We start from the raw sequence: 21,335 nt of genomic DNA, 5'->3' as shown, positions 1-21,335 counted from the left end.
GGAACCAGTCACCAGGTGCTACTCTCCTCTATAACAGGCTGAGGTAGAGTCACCAGTCCCAGGTGCTCTCCACTACAACAGGCTGAGGGACAGTCACCAGTCACCAGGTGCTCTCCACTACATATTACAGGCTGAGGTGATAGTCACCAGGTGCTCTCCTCCTATAACAGGCTGAGGGTGTCACCAGGTGCTCTCCTCTATAACAGGCTGAGGGACAGTCACCAGGTGCTCTCCACTAGGTCACAGGCTGAGGGATAGTCACCAGGTGCTCTCCACTATAACAGGCTGAGGTACAGTCACCGGGTGCTCTCCTATAACAGGCTGAGGGACAGTCACCAGGTGCTCTCACCATAACAGGCTGAGGTAGAGTCACCAGGTGCTCTCCACTATAACAGGCTGAGGGTAGAGTCACCAGGTGCTCTCCACTATAACAGGCTGAGGAGAGTCACCAGGTGCTCTCCACTATAACAGGCTGAGGAGTCACAGCAGCTGAGGGACAGTCACCAGGTGCTCTCCACTATAACAGGCTGAGGGACAGTCACCAGTCACCAGGTGCTCTCCACTACAACAGGCTGAGGTACAGTCACCAGGTGATCCTCCACTATAACAGGCTGAGGGACAGTCACCAGTCACCAGGTGCTCTCCCTCTATAACAGGCTGAAGGACAGTCACCAGTCACCAGGTGCTCTCCACTATAACAGGCTGAGGGACAGTCACCAGGTGCTCTCCACTATAACAGGCTGAGGGACAGTCACCAGTCACCAGGTGCTCTCCACTATAACAGGCTGAGGCAGTCACCAGGTGCTCTCCACTACAACAGGCTGAGGGACAGTCACCAGGTGCTCTCCTATAACAGGCTGAGGGACAGTCACCAGTCACCAGGCGCTCTCCACTACTAACAGGCTGAGGGACAGTCACCAGGTGCTCTCCACTCTAACAGGCTGAGGGGACAGTCACCAGACCAGGTGCTCTCCACTATAACAGGCTGAGGTAGAGTCACCAGGTGCTCTCCACTATAACAGGCTGAGGTGCAGACCAGTCACCAGGTGCTCTCACTATAACAGGCTGACAGTTACCAGTCACCAGGTGCTCTCCACTATAACAGGCTGAGGGACAGTCACCAGTCACCAGGTGCGCTCCACTAGGGCCAGGCTGGAGGTACAGTCACTCTCAGGTGCTCTCCACTATAACGAGGCTGGAGGTACAGTCACCAGGTGCTCTCCACTATAACAGGCTGAGGACAGCAGTCACCAGGTGCTCTCCACCACAACAGGCTGAGGGACAGTCACCAGGTGCTCTCCACTATAACAGGCTGAGGGGACAGTCACCAGTCACCGGGTGCTCTCCACTACAACAGGCTGAGGTACAGTCACCAGGTGATCTCCACTATAACAGGCTGAGGGACAGTCACCGTCTAGGTGCTCCTCCTCTATAACAGGCTGAAGGACAGTCACCAGTCACCAGGTGCTCTCCACTATAACAGGCTGAGGACAGTCACCAGGTGCTCTCCCACTATAACAGGCTGAGGGACAGTCACCCAGTCACCAGGTGCTCTCCACTATAACAGGCTGAGGTACAGTCACCAGGTGCTCTCACTACAACAGGCTGAGGGACAGTCACCAGGTGCTCCCTCTATAACAGGCTGAGGGACAGTCACCAGTCACCAGGCGCTCTCCACTATAACAGGCTGAGGGACAGTCACCAGGTGCTCTCCACTATAACAGGCTGAGGACAGTCACACAGTCACCAGGTGCTCTCCACTATAACAGGCTGAGGTAGAGTCACCAGGTGCTCTCCACTATAACAGGCTGAGGTACAGTCACCAGTCACCAGGTGCTCTCCCACTATAACAGGCTGAAGGACAGTCACCAGTCACCAGGTGCTCTCCACTATAACAGGCTGAAGGACAGTCACCAGTCACCAGGTGCTCTCACTTAACAGGCTGAGGACAGTCACCAGTCACCAGGTGCTCTCCACTATAACAGGCTGAGGACAGCACCAGGTCGCTCCACTATAACAGGCTGAGGTACAGTCACCAGGTGCTCTCCACTATAACAGGCTGAGGTACAGTCACCAGGTGCTCTCCACTATAACAGGCTGAGGTACAGTCACCAGGTGCTCTCCACTATAACAGGCTGAGGTAGAGTCAGGTGAATCTATCCCCTATCCCTCTCTCTGTCTGTGTCCCAAACGGTACCCTATGCCCTTCATAGTGCACTGCTTCATAAAGTGTACAGTTGAAGTCGGAAGTTTACATACACCTTAGCCAAATACATTTAAACTCAGTTTTTCACAATTCCTGACATTTAATCCGAGTAACAATTCCCCATTTTAGGTCAGTTAGGATCACCACTTTATTTTAAGAATGTGAAATATCAGAATAATAGTAGAGAGAATTATTTATTTCAGCTTTTATTTCTTTCAGCACATTCCCAGTTGGTCAGAAGTTTACATACACTCAATTAGTATTTGGTAGCATTGCTTTTAAATTGTTTAACTTGGGTCAAACGTTTTCGGGTAGCCTTCCACAAGCTTCCCACAATAAGTTGGGTGAATTTTGGCCCATTCGTCCTGACAGAGCTGGTGTAACTGGGAGTCAGGTTTGTAGGCCTCCTTGCTCGCACACCCTTTAGCAGTTCTGCCCACAAATGTTCTATAGGATTGAGGTCAGGGCTTGTGATGGCCACTCCAATACCTTGACTTTGTCGTCCCTAAGTCATTTTGCCACAACTTTGGAAGTATGCTTGGGGTCATTGTCCATTTGGAAGACCCATTTGCGACCAAGCTTTAACTTCCTGACTGATGTCTTGAGATGTTGCTTCAATATATCCACATAATTTTCCTTCCTCATGATGCCATCTATTTTGTGAATTGCACCAGTCCCTCCTGCAGCAAAGCACCCCCACAGCATGATGCTGCCACCCCGTGCTTCACGGTTGGGATGGTGTTCTTCGGCTTGCAAGCAGTCCCCTTTTTCCTCCAAACATAACGATGGTCATTATGGCCAAACAGTCATCAGACCAAAGGACATTTCTCAAAAAAGTAAGATGTTTGTCCCCATGTGCAGTTGCAAACCGTAGTCTGGCTTTTTTTATGGCGGTTTTGGAGCAGTGGCTTCTTCCTTGCTGAGCGGCCTTTCAGGTTATGTCGATATAGGACTCGTTTTTACCGTGGATATAGATACTTTTGTACCCGTATCCTCCAGCATCTTCACAAGGTCCTTTGCTGTTGTTCTGGGATTGATTTGCACTTTTCGCACCAAAGTACGTTCATCTCTAGGAGACAGAACGCGTCTCCTTCCTGAGCGGTATGCCGGCTGCGTGGTCCCATGGTGTTTATACTTGCGTACTATTGTTTGTACAGATGAATGTGGTACCTTCAGGCATTTGGAAATTGCTCCCAAGGATGAACCAGACTTGTGGAGGTCTACAATCTTTTTTCTGAGGTCTTGGCTGATTTCTTTTGATTTTCCCATGATGCCAAGCAAAGAGGCACTGAGTTTGAAGGTAGGCCTTGAAATACATCCACAGGTACACCTCCAATTGACTTAACTGATGTCAATTAGCCTATCAGAAGCTTCTAAAGCCATGACATCATTTTCTGGAATTTTCCAAGCTGTTTAAAGGCACAGTCAACTTAGTGTATGTAAACTTCTGACCCACTGGAATTGTGATACAGTGAATTATAAGTGAAATAATCTATCTGTAAACAATTATTGGAAAAATGACTTGTGTCATGCACAAAGTAGATGTCCTAACTGACGTGCCAAAACTATAGTTTGTTAACAAGAAATTGTGGTTGAAAGAATGAGTTTTAATGACTCCAACCTAAGTGTATGTAAACTTCCGACTTCAACTGTACACAGGGGAATAGGGTGCCATCTGTGACGTAGCCAAGTCTGTCTTCTCTGAGCCGTGTGTCCATAGGCTGACCTGCATGGTTAGTCTGTCTTCTCCGAGCCGTGTGTCCATAGGCTGACCCTGCATGGTTAGTCTGTCTTCTCTGAGCCGTGTGTCCATAGGCTGACCCCCTGCATGGTTAGTCTGTCTTCTCTGAGCCGTGTGTCCATGGCTGACCCTGCATGGTTAGTCTGTCTTCTCTGAGCCGTGTGTCCATAGGCTGACCCTGCATGGTTAGTCTGTCTTCTCTGAGCCGTGTGTCCATAGGCTGACCCTGCATGGTTAGTCTGTCTTCTCTGAGCCGTGTGTCCATAGGCTGACCCTGCATGGTTAGTCTGTCTTCTCTGAGCCGTGTGTCCATAGGCTGACCCTGCATGGTTAGTCTGTCTTCTCTGAGCCGTGTGTCCATAGGCTGACCCTGCATGGTTAGTCTGTCTTCTGAGCCGTGTGTCCATAGGCTGACCCTGCATGGTTAGTCTGTCTTCTCTGAGCCGTGTGTCCATAGGCTGACCCTGCATGGTTAGTCTGTCTTCTCTGAGCCGTGTGTCCATAGGCTGACCCTGCATGGTTAGTCTGTCTTCTCGAGCCGTGTGTCCATAGGCTGACCCTGCATGGTTAGTCTGTCTTCTCTGAGCCGTGTGTCCATAGGCTGACCCTGCATGGTTAGTCTGTCTTCTCTGAGCCGTGTGTCCATAGGCTGACCCTGCATGGTTAGTCTGTCTTCTCTGAGCCGTGTGTCCATAGGCTGACCCGCATGGTTAGTCTGTCTTCTCTGAGCCGTGTGTCCATAGGCTGACCCTGCATGGTTAGTCTGTCTTCTCCTGAGCCGTGTGTCCATAGGCTGACCCTGCATGGTTAGTCTGTCTTCTCTGAGCCGTGTGTCCATAGGCTGACCCTCGCATGGTTAGTCTGTCTTCTCTGAGCCGTGTGTCCATAGGCTGACCCTGCATGGTTAGTCTGTCTTCTCTGAGCCGTGTGTCCATAGGCTGACCCTGCATGTTAGTCTGTCTTCTGAGCCGTGTGTCCATAGGCTGACCCTGCATGGTTAGCCTGTTTCTCTGAGCCGTGTGTCCATAGGGCTGACCTGCATGGTTAGTCTGTCTTCTCTGAGCCGTGTGTCCATAGGGCTGACCCGCAGGGTTAGTCTGTCTTCTTGAGCCGTTGTCCATAGGCTGACCCTGCATGGTTAGTCTGTCTTCTGGATGAGCCGTGTGTCCAGGGGCTGACTCTGTATGGTTAGTCTGTCTTCTGGAGCCGGGCGAAGTGTCCATAGGCTGACCTGCATGGTTATCTGTCTTCTTGAGCGCGCGTGTCCATAGGCTGACTGCATGGTTAGTCTGTCTTCTCTGAGCCGTGTGTCCATAGGCTGACCCTGCATGGTTAACTATTCATCATTCTAAAGACCGACGGGAAATATGCTGACACACACACACACAAGACAACCATTCCAGACTCTAGGAGTTGGGGCCATATGAATCAAGAGTCTTAAGTGGTCTAGGATCAGTTTTGCCTTTCAATTCCAATAAATAAGATGACATGGACAGGAAGGACCTGATCCTAGCTCAGCACTACTGTGAGGAGCTTGATTCATACCGTCCATACAGGCCCTGGACCAGAGTAAAAAAACAGAGTCTCTATAGGATTCAATACTACATTTAACAGTTTTCCTGATAATAAACTTCCATTACATTGGTGGATTCAAATCAAATCCATTTTATTTGTCACATGCGCCGAATACAACAGGTGTAACCCTTAGAGTGAAATGCTTACCGACAAGCTCGTAATCAACAACGCAGTTTAAAGAAAAATAAGAGTCAAGAAAATATGTACTAAATATACTAAAGTTAAAAAAAGTAACACAATAAAATAACAATAACGAGGCTATATAGAGGGGGTACCGGTACAGAGTCAATGTTAGTCGAGTATACTACATTTAACAGTTTTCCTGATAATAAACGTCCATTACATTGGTGTTCATAACCACAGAGAAACAATATAATCCTGTTGTCGTCTCACCTGAACTCCCCAGCTGTTTATAGAACCTGTACTCCAGGTGAAGCTGTGGGGCCCGGGACTTGATGGGCTCCTGGAAATGAGATAAACATGATGAAGGTTAGAGGTCAAACAGCAGCATGATGAGGGTTAAAGGTCAAACAGCAGCATGATGAAGGTTAGAGGTCAAACAGCATGATGACGGTTAGAGGTCAAACAGCAGATGAAGTTAGAGTCAAACAGCATGATGAAGGTTGGTCAAACAGCAAAGGTTAGGGTCAAACAGCATGATGAGGGTTAAAGGATAACCTCATCACAGGAAAGAGACTGTGTGAATCATCTTTATACAGCAATCGCTGCCAAAGCTCAGTTGTTGGGTGAATGTGTGTGTAGGACTAAGCACGGGTGTGGGGTTCAGGCCACACGGGGGTTGGAGTCCAGTCGTCATGACACTCACATCTCTCCACACAAGCGCACAAGCAAACCACAGAGGAGAGGGCTTTCTGAGCAAGCGTGTGTAAACCAAAAACCCAACAAGCCAAAACCAACAGATTGCTTTTAAACCAACAGGACGTTGTGAACAGCTAGCCCGGAGCGGAAAGGGAGGACAAGGAGGTTTGCTCGGCAGAACTCGGCTAGTTGAAGTGAACGCCTGTGCCTCGCATAATCCCTTAGTACTGTTTGTCCATCTTGAGACGCTCGTAGCCAAAAAAGAGTCAGAATGGATCTAAAATAAATCTGTCATTCATTTTGAGGTTTTTTTCCTGAGGATGTTTTAGTTGCTCAGTTTGACATCTAAGGTATTTGGTGCAGTATTTCTCAAGTTAAAAAATGTTCATGAAAACGAGTCGTCTCTTGTTTAATGACAACAAAGACTTTATTGAAGAATCTCTACTGTTGACCAATCACCAACACAGGAGCGTAGACTTCGGCTACCGAACTTCGGCTTGCCTCGAGAAAAAATGTAATGTGCACGAACAGCTGAAAAAATGGATGGGAAGCATTCGGGAAGACTTTAGGTCTACCTGCCCTTCTACAGAGGAACATGCTCGTAGGCTAGGCTAGATAACGCCATGCCACGCTCCGGTCTCTCCCAGGTCCTGTGTTTCCAAGGTCCTGTCTTGAACAACAGATCAACCACCCTCCTGTCCCTCCCAGGTCCTGTCTTGTACAACAGATCAACCACCTCCTGTCCCTCCCAGGTCCTGTCTTGACAACAGATCAACCACCCTCCTGTCCCTCCCAGGTCCTATCTTGTAAAACAGATCAACCACCCTCCGCTCCCAGTCCGTCCTGTCTTGAAAAACAGATCAAACCACCCTCCTGTCCCTCCCAGGTCCTGTCTTGTAAAACAGATCAACCACCCTCGGTCTCTCCCAGGTCCTGTCTTGTAAAACAGATCAACCACCCTCCTGTCCCTCCCAGGTCCTGTCTTGTAAAACAGATCAACCACCCTCCTGTCCCTCCCAGGTCCTGTCTTGTAAAACAGATCAACCACCCTCCTGTCCCTCCCAGGTCCTATCTTGTAAAACAGATCAACCACCCTCCTGTCCCTCCCAGGTCCTGTCTTTAAACAGATCAACCACCCTCCTGTCCCTCCCAGGCCTGTCTTGTAAAACAGATCAACCACCCTCCTGTCCCTCCCAGGTCCTGTCTTGCTCCCACCTCCTGTCCCTCCCAGCCTGCTCTTCCAGTCCTGTCTCTCCCAGGTCCTGTCTTTCCCAGGTCCTGTCTTCCAGGTCGCCCTCTGTCCCTCCCAGGTCCTGTCCTCACCACCCCTTCTCTCCCAGGTCCGCCTCTCCCAGGTCCTGTCTCCTGGGTCCTGTCTCTCCCAGGTCCTGTCTCTCCCAGGTCCTTGAACAACAGACCAACCACCCTCCTGTCCCTCCCAGGTCCTGTCTCTCCCAGGTCCTGTTCTCCCAGGTCCTGTCTCTCCTAGGTCCTGTCTTGAACAACAGACAACCACCCTCCTGTCTCTCCCAGGTCCCGTCTCTCCCAGGTCCTGTCTCTCCCAGGTCCCTGCCTCTCCTAGTCCTGTCCAACAACAGACAACCACCCTCCTGTCTCTCCCAGGTCCCGTCTCTCCCAGGTCCTGTCTCTCCCAGGTCCTGTCTCTCCCAGGTCCTGTCTCTCCCAGTCCTGCCTCTCCTAGGTCCTGCCCCTCCTAGGTCCTGTCTCTCCTAGGTCCTGTCTCTCCTAGTCTGTCTTGAACAACAATCAACCACCCTCCTGTCCTCCCAGCCCGCTCTCCCAGTCCCCCCCTGTCGTCTCTCCCAGGTCCTGTCTCTCCCAGGTTCTGTCTCTCCCAGTCCTGTCCCTCCCAGGTCCTGTCTTGTAAACATCAACCACCCTCCTGTCTCTCCCAGGTCCCGTCTCTCCCAGGTCCTTCCTAGTCCTGTCTTTCCCAGGTCCTGTCTTTAGTCCTGTCTCTCCCAGGTCCTGTCTCTCCCAGGTCCTGTCTTGAACAACAACCAACCACCCCCTCGTCCCTCCAGGTCCTGTCTCTCCAGTCCGCCCCCCTCCGTCTCTCCCAGGTCCTGTCTTTCCTAGGTCCTGTCTCTCCCAGGTCCTGCCCCCTTCCTGTCTCTCCCAGGTCCCGTCTCCCAGGTCCTGTCCTCCCAGGTCCGTCTCTCCCAGGTCCTGTCTCTCTTGGTTCTGTCTCTCCCAGGTCCCGTCTCTCCCAGGTCCTGTCTCTCCAGGTCCTGTCTCTCCCGGTCCTGTCTCTCCCAGGTCCCTGTCTCTCCTAGGTCCTGTCTCTCCCAGGTCCTGTCTCTCCAGGTCCTGTCTCTCCCAGGTCCTGTCTCTCCAGTTACCTCCCAGGTCCTGTCTCTCCCAGGTCCTGTCTCTCCCAGGTCCTGTCTCTCCCAGGTCCTGTCTTGTAAAACAGATCAACCACCCTCCTGTCTCTCCCAGGTCCGTCTCTCCCAGGTCCTGTCTCTCCCAGGTCCGTCTCTCCCAGGTCCTGTCTCTCCCAGGTCCTGTCTCCCTCCCAGGTCCTGTCTTAACAACAGACCAACCACCCTCCTGTCCCTCCCAGGTCCCGTCTGAAAACAGATCAACTACTCCTGTCTCTCCCAGGTCCTGTCTCTCCCAGGTCCGTCTACGCCCTCCTGTCTCTCCCAGGTCCTGTCTCTCCCAGGTCCTGTCTCCCAGTAAAGTACTAGCTATTCTATATTCGCTACATAGCCAACATTATGGGTCCGTTCCAGATACAACTAGTTCAGAAACGTATATAGAAGTGAATCAGAGGCTCAGTTGGAGTAGGAGTCCTGTTTACTGTACAGCTCAACCTTATGGGGTGCAGTCCCAGACCAGACACACAATCTGTGCAGGCCTGCCCACTACAGAGAGATCAGGCCTGCCCACTACAGAGATCAGGCCTGCCGGACCACAATCAGGCCTGCCCACACAGAGGTCCAGAGAGACAGGCCTGCCCACCACAGAGAGATCCAGGCCTGCCCACTACAGAGAGTCAGGCCTGCCCACTAGAGAGCTGCCCACTACAGAGAGATCAGGCCTGCCCACTACAGAGAGATCAGGCCTGCCCACTACAGAGAGATCAGGCCTGCCCACTACAGAGAGATCAGGCCTGCCCACTACAGAGAGAAGTGTGTTGATGTCCATCTCAGGGTGGAATGACATCAACACGGTATAACAAATTCTGAACTGGGCAGCTAACTGACCTAGGCTACCTGAAAGGCTACCTAGGTCAGTTAGCTACCTGAAAGGCTACCTGGGTCAGTTAGCTACCTGAAAGGCTACCTGGGTCAGTTAGCTACCTGAAAGGCTACCTGGGTCAGTTAGCTACCTGAAAGGCTACCTGGGTCAGTTAGCTACCTGAAAGGCTACCTGGGTCAGTTAGCTACCTGAAAGGCTAGCTAGGTCAGTTAGCTACCTGAAAGGCTACCTGGGTCAGTTAGCTACCTGAAAGGCTACCGGGTCAGTTAGCTACCTGAAAGGCTACCTAGGTCAGTTAGCGGCCCAGCACAGAATTTGTTTATATGGAAGACCTTTTAATTCAAACCTGGACCTCCAAGCCAGTTCTACTGCATTTTTTTCATGCGTCCCTCTAATCAGGGACTGATTTAGACCTGGGACATCAGGTGGGTGCAATTAATTATCAGGTATAACAGAAAACCAGCAATACTCTGGCCCTCGTAGGGCAAGATTTGAATACCCCTTCCTCATCTCAACAACAGGTAGTGAGTCAGCCACCCAAACCTCTGGGACAGTTTAGTGAGATAGAGTACCTGATAGCTTAGTCTCTGCTAAATGGAATATAGTATTATGTGAGTGATACATACCCTCTGTGATATTTGAGGTAACGTAAAGCTGCTGCACTAGGCTGAGACCAGCCGGCCATATGTAACCTGCTCTCCGCGCCGCTCATTCACAAAACAATTTAGTAAGTGGTATTAAGGAGCTGGAATCTGTAATGCATGCATGTTCTATTTCATAATGAATTATATAACGATAATCTGTTTGAGGCAAATCCATCCCTCCGACCAACCACACTCATGAAAAGGGCGCCCCATATACTGGCGTCTTGCCGAAAATGGTAGAACTCTATTTGTGTTTTATAACTGTTTTTATCATAGGCCTCCCCTTAAAGAGACCCTAACTCACAGGCCTCTAGATATAGCCTCTAAATCATTTTTTTTACAAAATAGTTGAAGAAGCAGGTGCAGTGGCTGATGGGGGAAACAGATCTGGCACTAAGAACAGTCTGTAGATCATCTTGACCATTTGGGACCGCTTGGCTATTTCGCTGAGGACAGATTATAGCCAAGACTTAATCAATATTTTGTTTTCTCTCATTTACATTGACGCTATTTAGCAGACGCTCTTATCCAGAGCGACTTACAAATTGGTGCATTCACATTATGATAGCCAGTGGGACAACCACTTTACAATTTATTTATTTTTTATAATTTTTTGATTCTAGAGTATATTTGTAATTTTCATTTGTTTTATATATATATATATATATATATATATATATATATATATATATATATATAATATTTTTATTATTTATTTATATCTTTAATTTTTTATTATAATAATATTTTTTTTATTATTATGTTTATTTTGTATATGGATATAACCTCTGTGTGATGGGATTGTGAACGCAAATGACCATAACATGCCTGCATACAGCCTACATACAGAGTGGAATTCACTCTGGCCATCTACTCCGATTTCAGAGCCCTCTCGTCTGAGTGTGCCAGAGCGCAGAATAACTGATGAATTTACGAACACGCAAAACCTGTTAAATATGACCAGTGTCAGTAAAAATTAGCAAAAAAACATAATTAAATTGTTGCCAGCAGCACAGTTACAGTCACCAGCTCTGGATAACGGAAAACAGCCTAACCAGCTCTGCTAGGAGAGTAAAATGGTCAGAGTGAGGTGTTCTCTCAATTGTGTCTGGAAGTAGCTAGCAAGCTAGCCAATTTTAGCAAGTTAGCTTGGGTGCTTGACTGCCATTTTGAGGTCAGAACGCTTGGATCAACCCTACTCCCGGCCAGAGCGTCCAGTGTGCTCTCTAAATGCTCAGAGAGCGAAACGCTCTGAATCTACGGACAATCTGCCAACCCTCTGAATTTAAGAACATCCATAGCGCACGCACACTGGCACTCCAGAGTTAATTTACGAACGCACCCTAAATATCTCGATTTGTTGCGAACTTTAAAATAATTCACAGAGGGGATCGAACTTGAACATAATAAACTCACTTTAGAGACCAAAACGGCTATAAAAAATTTTTTTTATTTAAATACGGTAGCTTAGTGGTTAAGAGCGTTGTGCCAGTAACCGAAAGGTCGTTGGTTCTAATCCCCAGCCGACTAGGTGAAAAAATCTGTCGATGTGCCCTTGAGCAAGGAACTTGACATTTACATTTTAGTCATTTAGCAGACGCTCTTATCCAGAGCGACTTACAGTTAATAAAAAAAAATTTATACTGGCCCCCATGGGAATCGAACTCACAACCCTGGCGTTGCAAACGCCAGCTCTATCAACTGAGCTACATCCCTGCCGGCCATTCCCTCCCCTACCCTGGACGACGCTGGGCCAATTGTGCGCCGCCCATGAGTCTCCCCGGTCGCGGCCGGCTGCGACAGAGCCTGGATTCGAACCAGGATCTCTAGTGGCACAGTTAGCACTGCGATGCAGCGCCTTAGGCCACTGCGCCACTCAGGAGCTCACTTAACCCTAATTGCTCCTGTAGGTCGCTCTGGATAAGAGCGTCTGCTAAATGACTAAAATGTAAAATTGTAAATAGGCTTTCTAGGGCAGACCAGGGCTTTTGTCACCGCTAGGCTGCTGCAGTAGTCGACCAGCAGAGCTCGTGACTTCACTGCTCCAGACCTGACACTGGGGACCTGCTAAAAACCTCCAGGCTTCCGTCATAAGACTATTTAAAATGTAATAAAACAATTATCATAACTACAGGGGCCAATTTGGAAAAACAAACCCTTGGTGAATCTTCCTCTGGAATAATGCACATGCAGGGGTAATAATTACATAACCAACGTTTAATACCAGGTCCTGTCTGAATAGGGTGAAGCTCCAAAACTTCCTTTAGAAACGCCTCTCAGGTCTTTAGATGTTGTACATATGAAATTGTGAAATTATATTCAAATTTGTTCGACTCGAGCGGTTTCAAAATCAAATTTGATTTGTCACATGCGCCGAATACAACAGGTGTAGACCTTACAGTGAAATACTTACTTACAAGCCCTTAACCAACAATGCAGTTTTAAGAAAGAATACCACAAAAAAAAAAAGAAATCACACCAAGAATACAATACAAAATAATAAGAAATAAAAGTTACAAATAATTAAAGAGCTGGTAGGGGAAAGCACTCGATTATACAATTTAATGTGTGCAACATGTAAAGACCTGCATCACTATACTGAGAGCGTTGCCATGTAAAGACCTGCATCACTATACTGAGAGCGTTGCCATGTAAAGACCTGCATCACTATACTGAGAGCGTTGCCATGTAAAGACCTGCATCACTATACTGAGAGCGTTGCCATGTAAAGACCTGCATCACTATACTGAGAGCGTTGCCATGTAAAGACCTGCATCACTATACTGAGAGCGTTGCCATGTAAAGACCTGCATCACTATACTGAGAGCGTGCCATGTAAAGACCTGCATCACTATACCGAGAGCGTTGCCATGTAAAGACCTGCATCACTATACTGAGAGCGTTGCCATGTAAAGACCTGCATCACATACTGGAGAGCGCTACATGTAAAGACTGCATCACTATATGGAGGCGTTGCCATGTAAAGACCTGCATCACGATATACTGAGAGCGTTGCCACGGCAAAGATCCTGCATCACTATACTGAGAGCGCTACCATGCAAAGACCTGCATCACTATAAACCGAGAGCGTCATGTAAAGACCTGCATCACTATACCGAGAGCGCTGCGCACGTAAAGACCTGCATCACTATACTGAGAGCCGCCAGCGTGTAAAGACCTGCATCACTATACTGAGAGCGCTAGCCACATGTAAAGACCTGGCATCACTATACTGAGAGCGCTAGCCAGCAAAGTACCTGCATCACCATACTGAGAGCGCTCATGTAAAGACCGCCATCACTATGACGGAGAGCGCTAAAGCCATGTAAAGACCCGCATCACTATACTGAGAGCGCCGCCAACGTAAAAGACCTGCATCACTATACGGAGAGCGCTGCCATGCAAAGACCCGCATCACTATACTGAGAGCCTGCACATGCAAAGACCTGCATCACTATACTGAGAGCGTTGCACATGAGTAAAGACCTGCATCACTATACTGAGAGCCTGCCAATGTAAAGACCTGCATCACATACTGGAGAGCGTTGCCATGTAAAAGACCTGCATCACTATACGAGAGCTGCTACAGTGTACCTGGCCACTGACTGGCCGGGTTTCACTCTGTCAACCACACGCATTCTTATTGGCAGCAAAAGCCTTGGTTTCAATGACTGCCTCGCCTGTTCAACCAACTACTTTCGGATAGAGTTCAATGGGTTAAATCGGAGGGCCTGGTTGTCTGGACCTATGGCAGTCTCTATGGGGGTGCTACAGGGGTTCAATTCTTGGCTAACTCTTTTCTCTGTGTATATCAATGACGCCGCTTTGTGCTGGGTGACTCTCAGATCCACTCTACGCAGACGCACACCATTTTGTATACATCTGGGTCCCTTCATTGGACACTGTGTTAACAAACCTCCAAACGAGCTTCAATTCCATACAACACCCTTCAGTAGCCCCCAACTGCCCTTAAACACTAGTAAAACAAAAATGCATGCTCTTCAACCGAACGCTGCTTGCACCCGCCCACCTCGGACTAGAATCACTACTTCCAGACGGGTCTGACCCAGAGTACGTGGGACAACTACAAATAATCTAGTGTCTGTAGACTAAACTCTCCTTCCAACTCACATTAAAATCTCCAATCCAAAGTTAAATCTAGAATCGGCTCCATTTCGCAACAAAGCCTCCTTCACTCATGCTGCCAAACATGCCCTTGTAAAACTGGACTATCCTACCGATCCTTGACTTCGGCGATGTCATTTACAAAAATAGCCTCCAACACTCTATATCTCAGCAAATTGGATGTTGTCTACTCCCAGTGCCATCCGCTTTGTCTCCAAAGCCCCGATATAATACCCCACCACTGTGACCTGTACGCTCTTGTTGGCTGGTCCTCGCTACATATTCGCCGCCAAACCCACTGGCTCCAGGCCATCTATAAATCACTGCTAGGCAAATCTCGCCTTATCTTAGCTCTATTGGTCACCATAGCAACACCCACCAGTAGTCTGCGCTCCAGCGGGTATATCTCACTGGTCATTCCAAAGCCGACACCTTTTGGCCGCAGAATTCCTTCCAGTTCTCTGCTGCCAATGACTGGAACAAACTGCAAAAATCTCTGAAGCTGGAGACTCTTATCTCCTCACTAACTTTAGGCATCAGCTGTCAGAGCACCTTACCGATCACTGCACCTGTACACACAGCCCATCTGAAATTAGCCCGCCAACTACCTCATCCCTATATTGATATTTATTTTGCTCATCTGTACCCCCAGCTCTCTATTTGCACATCATCTCTTGCACATCATTCCAGTGTTAAATACTAATTGTAATTATTTTGCACTATAGCCTATTTTCATTGCCTTACCTCCATAACTTCCTAAATTTTGGCACACTGTATGTTAATTGTATTTCTGTTGTATTTTTTTGATTTTTGTTTTGTTTTACCCCATATGTAATTGTGTTGTTGTTTTTATCGCACTGCTATAGCTTTATCTTGGCCAGGTCGCAGCTGTAAATGAGAACTTGTTCTCAACTGGTTTACCTGGTTAAATAAAGGTGAAATAAAAAAAAAAAAAAAAAAAAAGTAAAGACCTGCACCACCATACTGAGAGCGCTGCCATGTAAAGACCTGCATCACTATACCGAGAGCGTGCTGCCATGTAAAGACCTGCATCACTATACTGAGAGCTGCCATGCAAAGACCTGCATCACTATACTGAGAGCGTTGCCAACATGTAAAGACCTGCATCACTATACTGAGAGCGTTACCAGTGTAAAGACCTGCATCACTATACTGAGAGCGTTGCCATGTAAAGACCTGCATCACTATACTGAGAGCGTTGCCATGTAAAGACCTGCATCACTATACTGAGAGCGTTGCCATGTAAAGACCTGCATCACTATACTGAGAGCGTTGCCATGTAAAGACCTGCATCACTATACTGAGAGCGTTGCCATGTAAAGACCTGCATCACTATACTGAGAGCGTTGCCATGTAAAGACCTGCATCACTATACTGAGAGCGTTGCCATGTCATACTGCAGAACGAGAAAGGCTATTGGTGAATAAAACAAACCAAGTGAAAAAGGGTCATTAAATACAGTGGTCAGGTCTAATAGACTGGCTGGTTGGTTGTTTAGCAAAACAACTATGTATTGGGCATAATTTGCAAAAAAGTGGGCATGTCCAGTGTTGCCAACTCCTCAGTAAGGAAGGCAGCTATTGGCTGTCCTAAACGTCGCTAAATGACGTCATCACCTAATTTGCATAATTGGTCATGTGCATGTAATTGTGATGGACGCTGTAGGAGAGAGGAGGAATAACGTTGTGGGGGTGGGGTGGGACGAGGCTGACTTTATGACCAAAATTATCCTATTTACACTTTGTAGTCAATTGACACTAGAATGAATATTTCTGACTCCGTTTAAAACCATAGAAGTTGGCTCTAAGGGGCAGCTGACCTTTAAGGACTGCCTTTAAAAGGTGATGTGTAATGTGTGGTCGTGTAACCTCATTTACTCACCAGTTTGATGACCACGTATTAATTAGTGCACAGGGGTCGCGTTAATGCAGAATTCTGCGTTTTTTTAAAACAAAAAACAGAACGCCAATTATTATTTTTCTCATTCTGAAAATGCAGGTAACTTGTTATATTTAAATAGACTCGCTGTGATTATTAGAAACATCTCATCCATCCTCCAAACCACTCTCTCTCTCTCGCTCTGTGGGGAGGGTGTATTTGGCGGAAGTCACTGTTAGTGGCACTTGGAATGTGTTCCCAGCTCACGCTGTGGTCCCTCCTGGTGTCCAGCGTTACCACTGAAAAGGGGATTAGGTTGCAAGAACTGAAAATAAACTCTCCTGCATAGGCAGTGATCACCTAGAGACACTAATGACAATATCAAATGGGGGGCACCGGAGTCCCGACACGTTGACTTTGCTAGGGTCACGCACCACTTTTGGCCAGGGTGGTGAAATTAGAAAATAAACAGCAACCCGAGGGAGGGAGATGAGGAAGTAAGATAAGCTAAGTGCGCATATTTTATGTTGACAATGTTTGCCATGTGACCGTTTTCACACTAGTTTGTTGGCTGGAGTTCGAACCAGAGTTGATTATTTGTTGCATTGTGGTTACAATGAAGAATGTGAAAGAATGATATCAGAATACTATAAATAATTAATTAATTGGACGCGTGTTGCAAGCGTGTCATTATTCCAACGCACTTATAGCGTTCATATTTCATCAACCCTGTCGACTAGGCTACATATTACGGCTATAATATCGTTCAGATTAATGATTATTGTTTGAGATTATAATTACATAGGTCCCGTGTAGCTCAGTTGGTAGAGCATGGCGCTTGCAACGCCAGGGTTGTGGGTTCGATTCCCATGGGGGGCCAGTATGAACTCACTAACTGTAAGTCGCTCTGGATAAGTGTCTGCTAAATGACTAAAATGTGAAAATAGGGTAAAGAACTAACGCTCTTGAACTGACCCGTATTATCCTGCATTCTAGAACAGAGTGGACCCATGTATTTATTGTCTGTGTTTAATTTGAACACAGGTGAAATCTATTAAAAAGACAGATTTTTGGAGGGTCTGTGTTTTGAAAATGCAGATTGTTGACCCCTAGTCTACTGCTTAACCTCATGTTTATATCATATTTACTAATGTATAGTCTATCGTTTAACCTCATGTTCATATAATGTTATAGAATTAGGTCCACTCACCAGTTTGATAGCTACATATTCATTAGTGTACAGGTTCTTCCCCAGACGAAGCTCTCCAAAGTTCCCACAGCCGATCTTCTTCCCGACCCGGAAGTTAGGGCCCACCATGAGCACCCCAGAGTTGCTCCCCGAGCTGCGACTGCCATGCCCCGACCGGCTCCCTCCAGTCTTCGACATCCTCTTCCCTTCCTCTGCCTCCCCCTTTCCTCCGCCTCCTTCTCTCTTGTCAAAGTCCATAAGCTTGTGGTACCCCGGCCTCTCCACGATTACTCCGCTGCCATGCAGTCCTCAGAGCCGACAAAACATCCACGGGACCGGAGGGGGCGTGAGGGGAACGGAGAGGTGGAGAGAACCAGGTCACCACAGAGCGCAGGGCTAGTACTGAATGTGTGAGTGGGAATATACTCTTTATGAGGCCTACGGACTTCAACGGTTGAGCTGATAACTACTAATCAAGTTAGCAACAGTGAGGGTAGAGCGTAAAGATCAGGTGAACTGATGAACCATCCTCTTCTGTGGGTTTGGGGCTCTCTCTCTCTCTCTCTGCTCCAATCACCACCAGCATCAAAGCTGCATCTCAACCTAGGACTGGACTTGCAGGCTCACACTAAGGAATGAAGAGAGCCTATCCTAGCTAAAGGAAGGAAGCCTATCCTAGCTAAAGGAAGGAAGCCTATCCTAGCTATAGGAAGGACGCCTATCCTAGCTAAAGGAAGGAAGCCTATCCTAGCTAAAGGAAGGAAGCCTATCCTAGCTAAAGGAAGGAAGCCTATCCTAGCTAAAGGAAGGAAGGAAGCCTATCCTAGCTAAAGGAAGGAAGGAAGCCTATCCTAGCTAAAGGAAGGAAGGAAGCCTATCCTAGCTAACGGAAGGAAGCCTATCCTAGCTAACGGAAGGAAGCCTATCCTAGCTAAAGGAAGGAAGCCTATCCTAGCTATAGGAAGGAAGGAAGCCTATCCTAGCTATAGGAAGGAAGGAAGCCTATCCTAGCTATAGGAAGGAAGGAAGCCTATCCTAGCTAAAGGAAGGAAGCCTATCCTAGCTAAAGGAAGGAAGCCTATCCTAGCTAAAGGAAGGAAGCCTATCCTAGCTAAAGGAAGGAAGCCTATCCTAGCTATAGGAAGGAAGGAAGCCTATCCTAGCTAAAGGAAGGAAGCCTATCCTAGCTAAAGGAAGGAAGCCTATCCTAGCTAAAGGAAGGAAGCCTATCCTAGCTAAAGGAAGGAAGGAAGCCTATCCTAGGCTAAAGGAAGACGCCTATCCTAGCTAAAGGAAAGCGGGAAGGACGCCTATCCTAGCTATAAAGGAAGGAAGCCTATCCTAGCTAAAGGAAGGAAGGAAGCCTATCCTAGCTAAAGGAAGGGAGCCTATCCTAGCTAAGGAAGGAAGGAAGCCTATCCTAGCTATAGGAAGGAAGGAAGCCTATCCTAGCTAAAGGAAGGAAGCCTATCCTAGCTAAAGGAAGGAAGGAAGCCTATCCTAGCTAAAGGAAGGAAGGAAGCCTATCCTAGCTAAAGGAAGGAAGCCTATCCTAGCTATAGGAAGGAAGGACGCCTATCTTAGCTATAGGAAGGAAGGAAGCCTATCCTAGCTAAAGGAAGGAAGCCTATCCTAGCTAAAGGAAGGAAGGAAGCCTATCCTAGCTAAAGGAAGGAAGGAAGCCTATCCTAGCTAAAGGAAGGAAGGAAGCCTATCCAGCTAAAGGGAAGGAAGCCCTAGCTAGAAGGAAGGAAGCCTATCCTAGCTAAAGGAAGGAAGCCTATCCTAGCTAAAGGAAGGAAGCCTATCCTAGCTAAAGGAAGGAAGCCTATCCTAGCTAAAGGAAGGAAGCCTATCCTAGCTAAAGGAAGGACGCCTATCCTAGCTATAGGAAGGAAGGAAGCCTATCCTAGCTATAGGAAGGAAGGCTATCCTAGCTAAAAGGAATGAAGGTGCTCCTAGCTCCTGGCTATGTGATTGATGTGGGCGTCGTCCTCCAGCGCCCCCTCCTGGTGAGGTTGTGAAGGTGCAGTCATTCCCAGAGGTATGATACACCTGGTGGAGCAGTGGTCCGAGACGGGCTAACACAACAGCTCTTCACCTGGGGGAAGAGACAGAACGTTAACTGTTACAATCAGGAATACTCAATGAATCTACAACATAGCAATTAAAATGGATGTCATATATACACACACACAGCTAGGTAGCTATAGCATGCTGTAATTCAACCATGTGTTTGAACCAATCGGTGAGGATGCCAGCTCTCTACTGCTCTCTCGTCCAACCACCTTTCTCCATTTCCACGAATGTCAAGTACAAACATTTAACCTTCTACAAACTCCATTACTACCACTGCATTACATGTACGAGTGCACCATTGGTTTGTGCCATTACCGGCAACATGGACTTGAGGATTATTTTGCTTTATCTTACAAACTTCATGAACAATAGATGTTTGTTTGAGCTTCCTTGGTGTAGGGTACACAATCTTTATCGAGTGTGCAGCGCTTCTAGGGCGCTCTGTTTCTAGGGCGCTCTGTTTCTAGGGCGCTCTGTTTCTAGGGCGCTCTGTTTCTAGGGCGCTCTGTTTCTAGGGCGCTCTGTTTCTAGGGCGTGTATCAGGCGCTCTGTTTCTAGGGCGTTTCTAGGGCGCTCTGTTTCTAGGGCGCTCTGTTTCTAGGGCGCTCTGTTTCTAGGGCGTGGTATCAGGCGCTCTGTTTCTAGGGCGCTCTGTTTCTAGGGCGCTCTGTTTCTAGGGCGTGTATCAGGCGCTCTGTTTCTAGGGCGCTCTGTTTCTAGGGCGCTCTGTTTCTAGGGCGCTCTGTTTCTAGGGCGCTCTGTTTCTAGGGCGCTCTGTTTCTAGGGCGTGTATCAGGCACTGTTTCTAGGGCGCTCTGTTTCTAGGGCGCTCTGTTTCTAGGGCGTGTATCAGGCGCTCTGTTTCTAGGGCGCTCTGTTTCTAGGGCGTGTATCAGGCGCTCTGTTTCTAGGGCGCTCTGTTTCTAAGGCGCTCTGTTTCTAGGGCGTGTATCAGGCGCTCTGTTTCTAGGCGCTCTGTTTCTAGGGCGCTCTGTTTCTAGGGCGCTCTGTTTCTAGGGCGCTCTGTTTCTAGGGCGCTCTGTTTCTAGGGCGCTCTGCTTCTAGGGCGCTCTGTTTCTAGGGCGCTCTGTTTCTAGGGCGCTCTGTTTCTAGGGCGTGTATCAGGCGCTCTGTTTCTAGGGCACTCTGTTTCTAGGGCACTCTGTTTCTAGGGCACTCTGTTTCTAGGGCACTCTGTTTCTAGGGCACTCTGTTTCTAGGGCACTCTGTTTCTAGGGCACTCTGTTTCTAGGGCACTCTGTTTCTAGGGCACTCTGTTTCTAGGGCACTCTGTTTCTAGGGCACTCTGTTTCTAGGGCACTCTGTTTCTAGGGCACTCTGTTTCTAGGGCGTGTATCAGGCGCTCTGTTTCTAGGGCGCTCTGTTTCTAGGGCGCTCTGTTTCTAGGGCGTGTATCAGGCACTCTGTTTCTAGGGCGCTCTGTTTCTAGGGCGCTCTGTTTCTAGGGTGTGGTATCGGGCGCTCTGTTTCTAGGGCGCTCTGTTTCTAGGGCTTTCTAGGGCGCGCTCTGTTTCTAGGGCGCTCTGTTTCTAGGGCTTTCTAGGGCGCGCTCTGTTTCTAGGGCGCTCTGTTTCTAGGCTTTCAAGGGCGCTCTGTTTCTAGGGCACTCTGTTTCTAGGGCACTCTGTTTCTAGGGCACTCTGTTTCAGGCGCTCTGTTTCTAGGGCGCTCTGTTTCTAGGGCGCTCTGTTTCTAGGGCGTGTATCAGGCGCTCTGTTTCTAGGGCGCTCTGTTTCTAGGGCGCTCTGTTTCTAGGGCGTGTATCAGGCACTCTGTTTCTAGGGCGCTCTGTTTCTAGGGCGCTCTGTT

The 21,335-nt window shown here is 48.1% G+C and overlaps 1 pseudogene; it reads right to left on the bottom strand.

Moving 5' to 3' along the window:
* LOC123481006 overlaps window positions 1–18,577 on the bottom strand; it is a 29,947-nt pseudogene extending 11,370 nt beyond the window's left edge.
* Between the last annotated feature and the right edge of the window lie 2,758 nt (window positions 18,578–21,335).

The sequence above is a fragment of the Coregonus clupeaformis genome, unplaced genomic scaffold (genome assembly GCF_020615455.1).
Source record: "Coregonus clupeaformis isolate EN_2021a unplaced genomic scaffold, ASM2061545v1 scaf0237, whole genome shotgun sequence".
Taxonomy (NCBI): Eukaryota; Metazoa; Chordata; class Actinopteri; order Salmoniformes; family Salmonidae; genus Coregonus; species Coregonus clupeaformis.
Note: the sequence above shows the minus strand (reverse complement) of the source record. Positions and strands in the feature narration are given on the sequence as shown.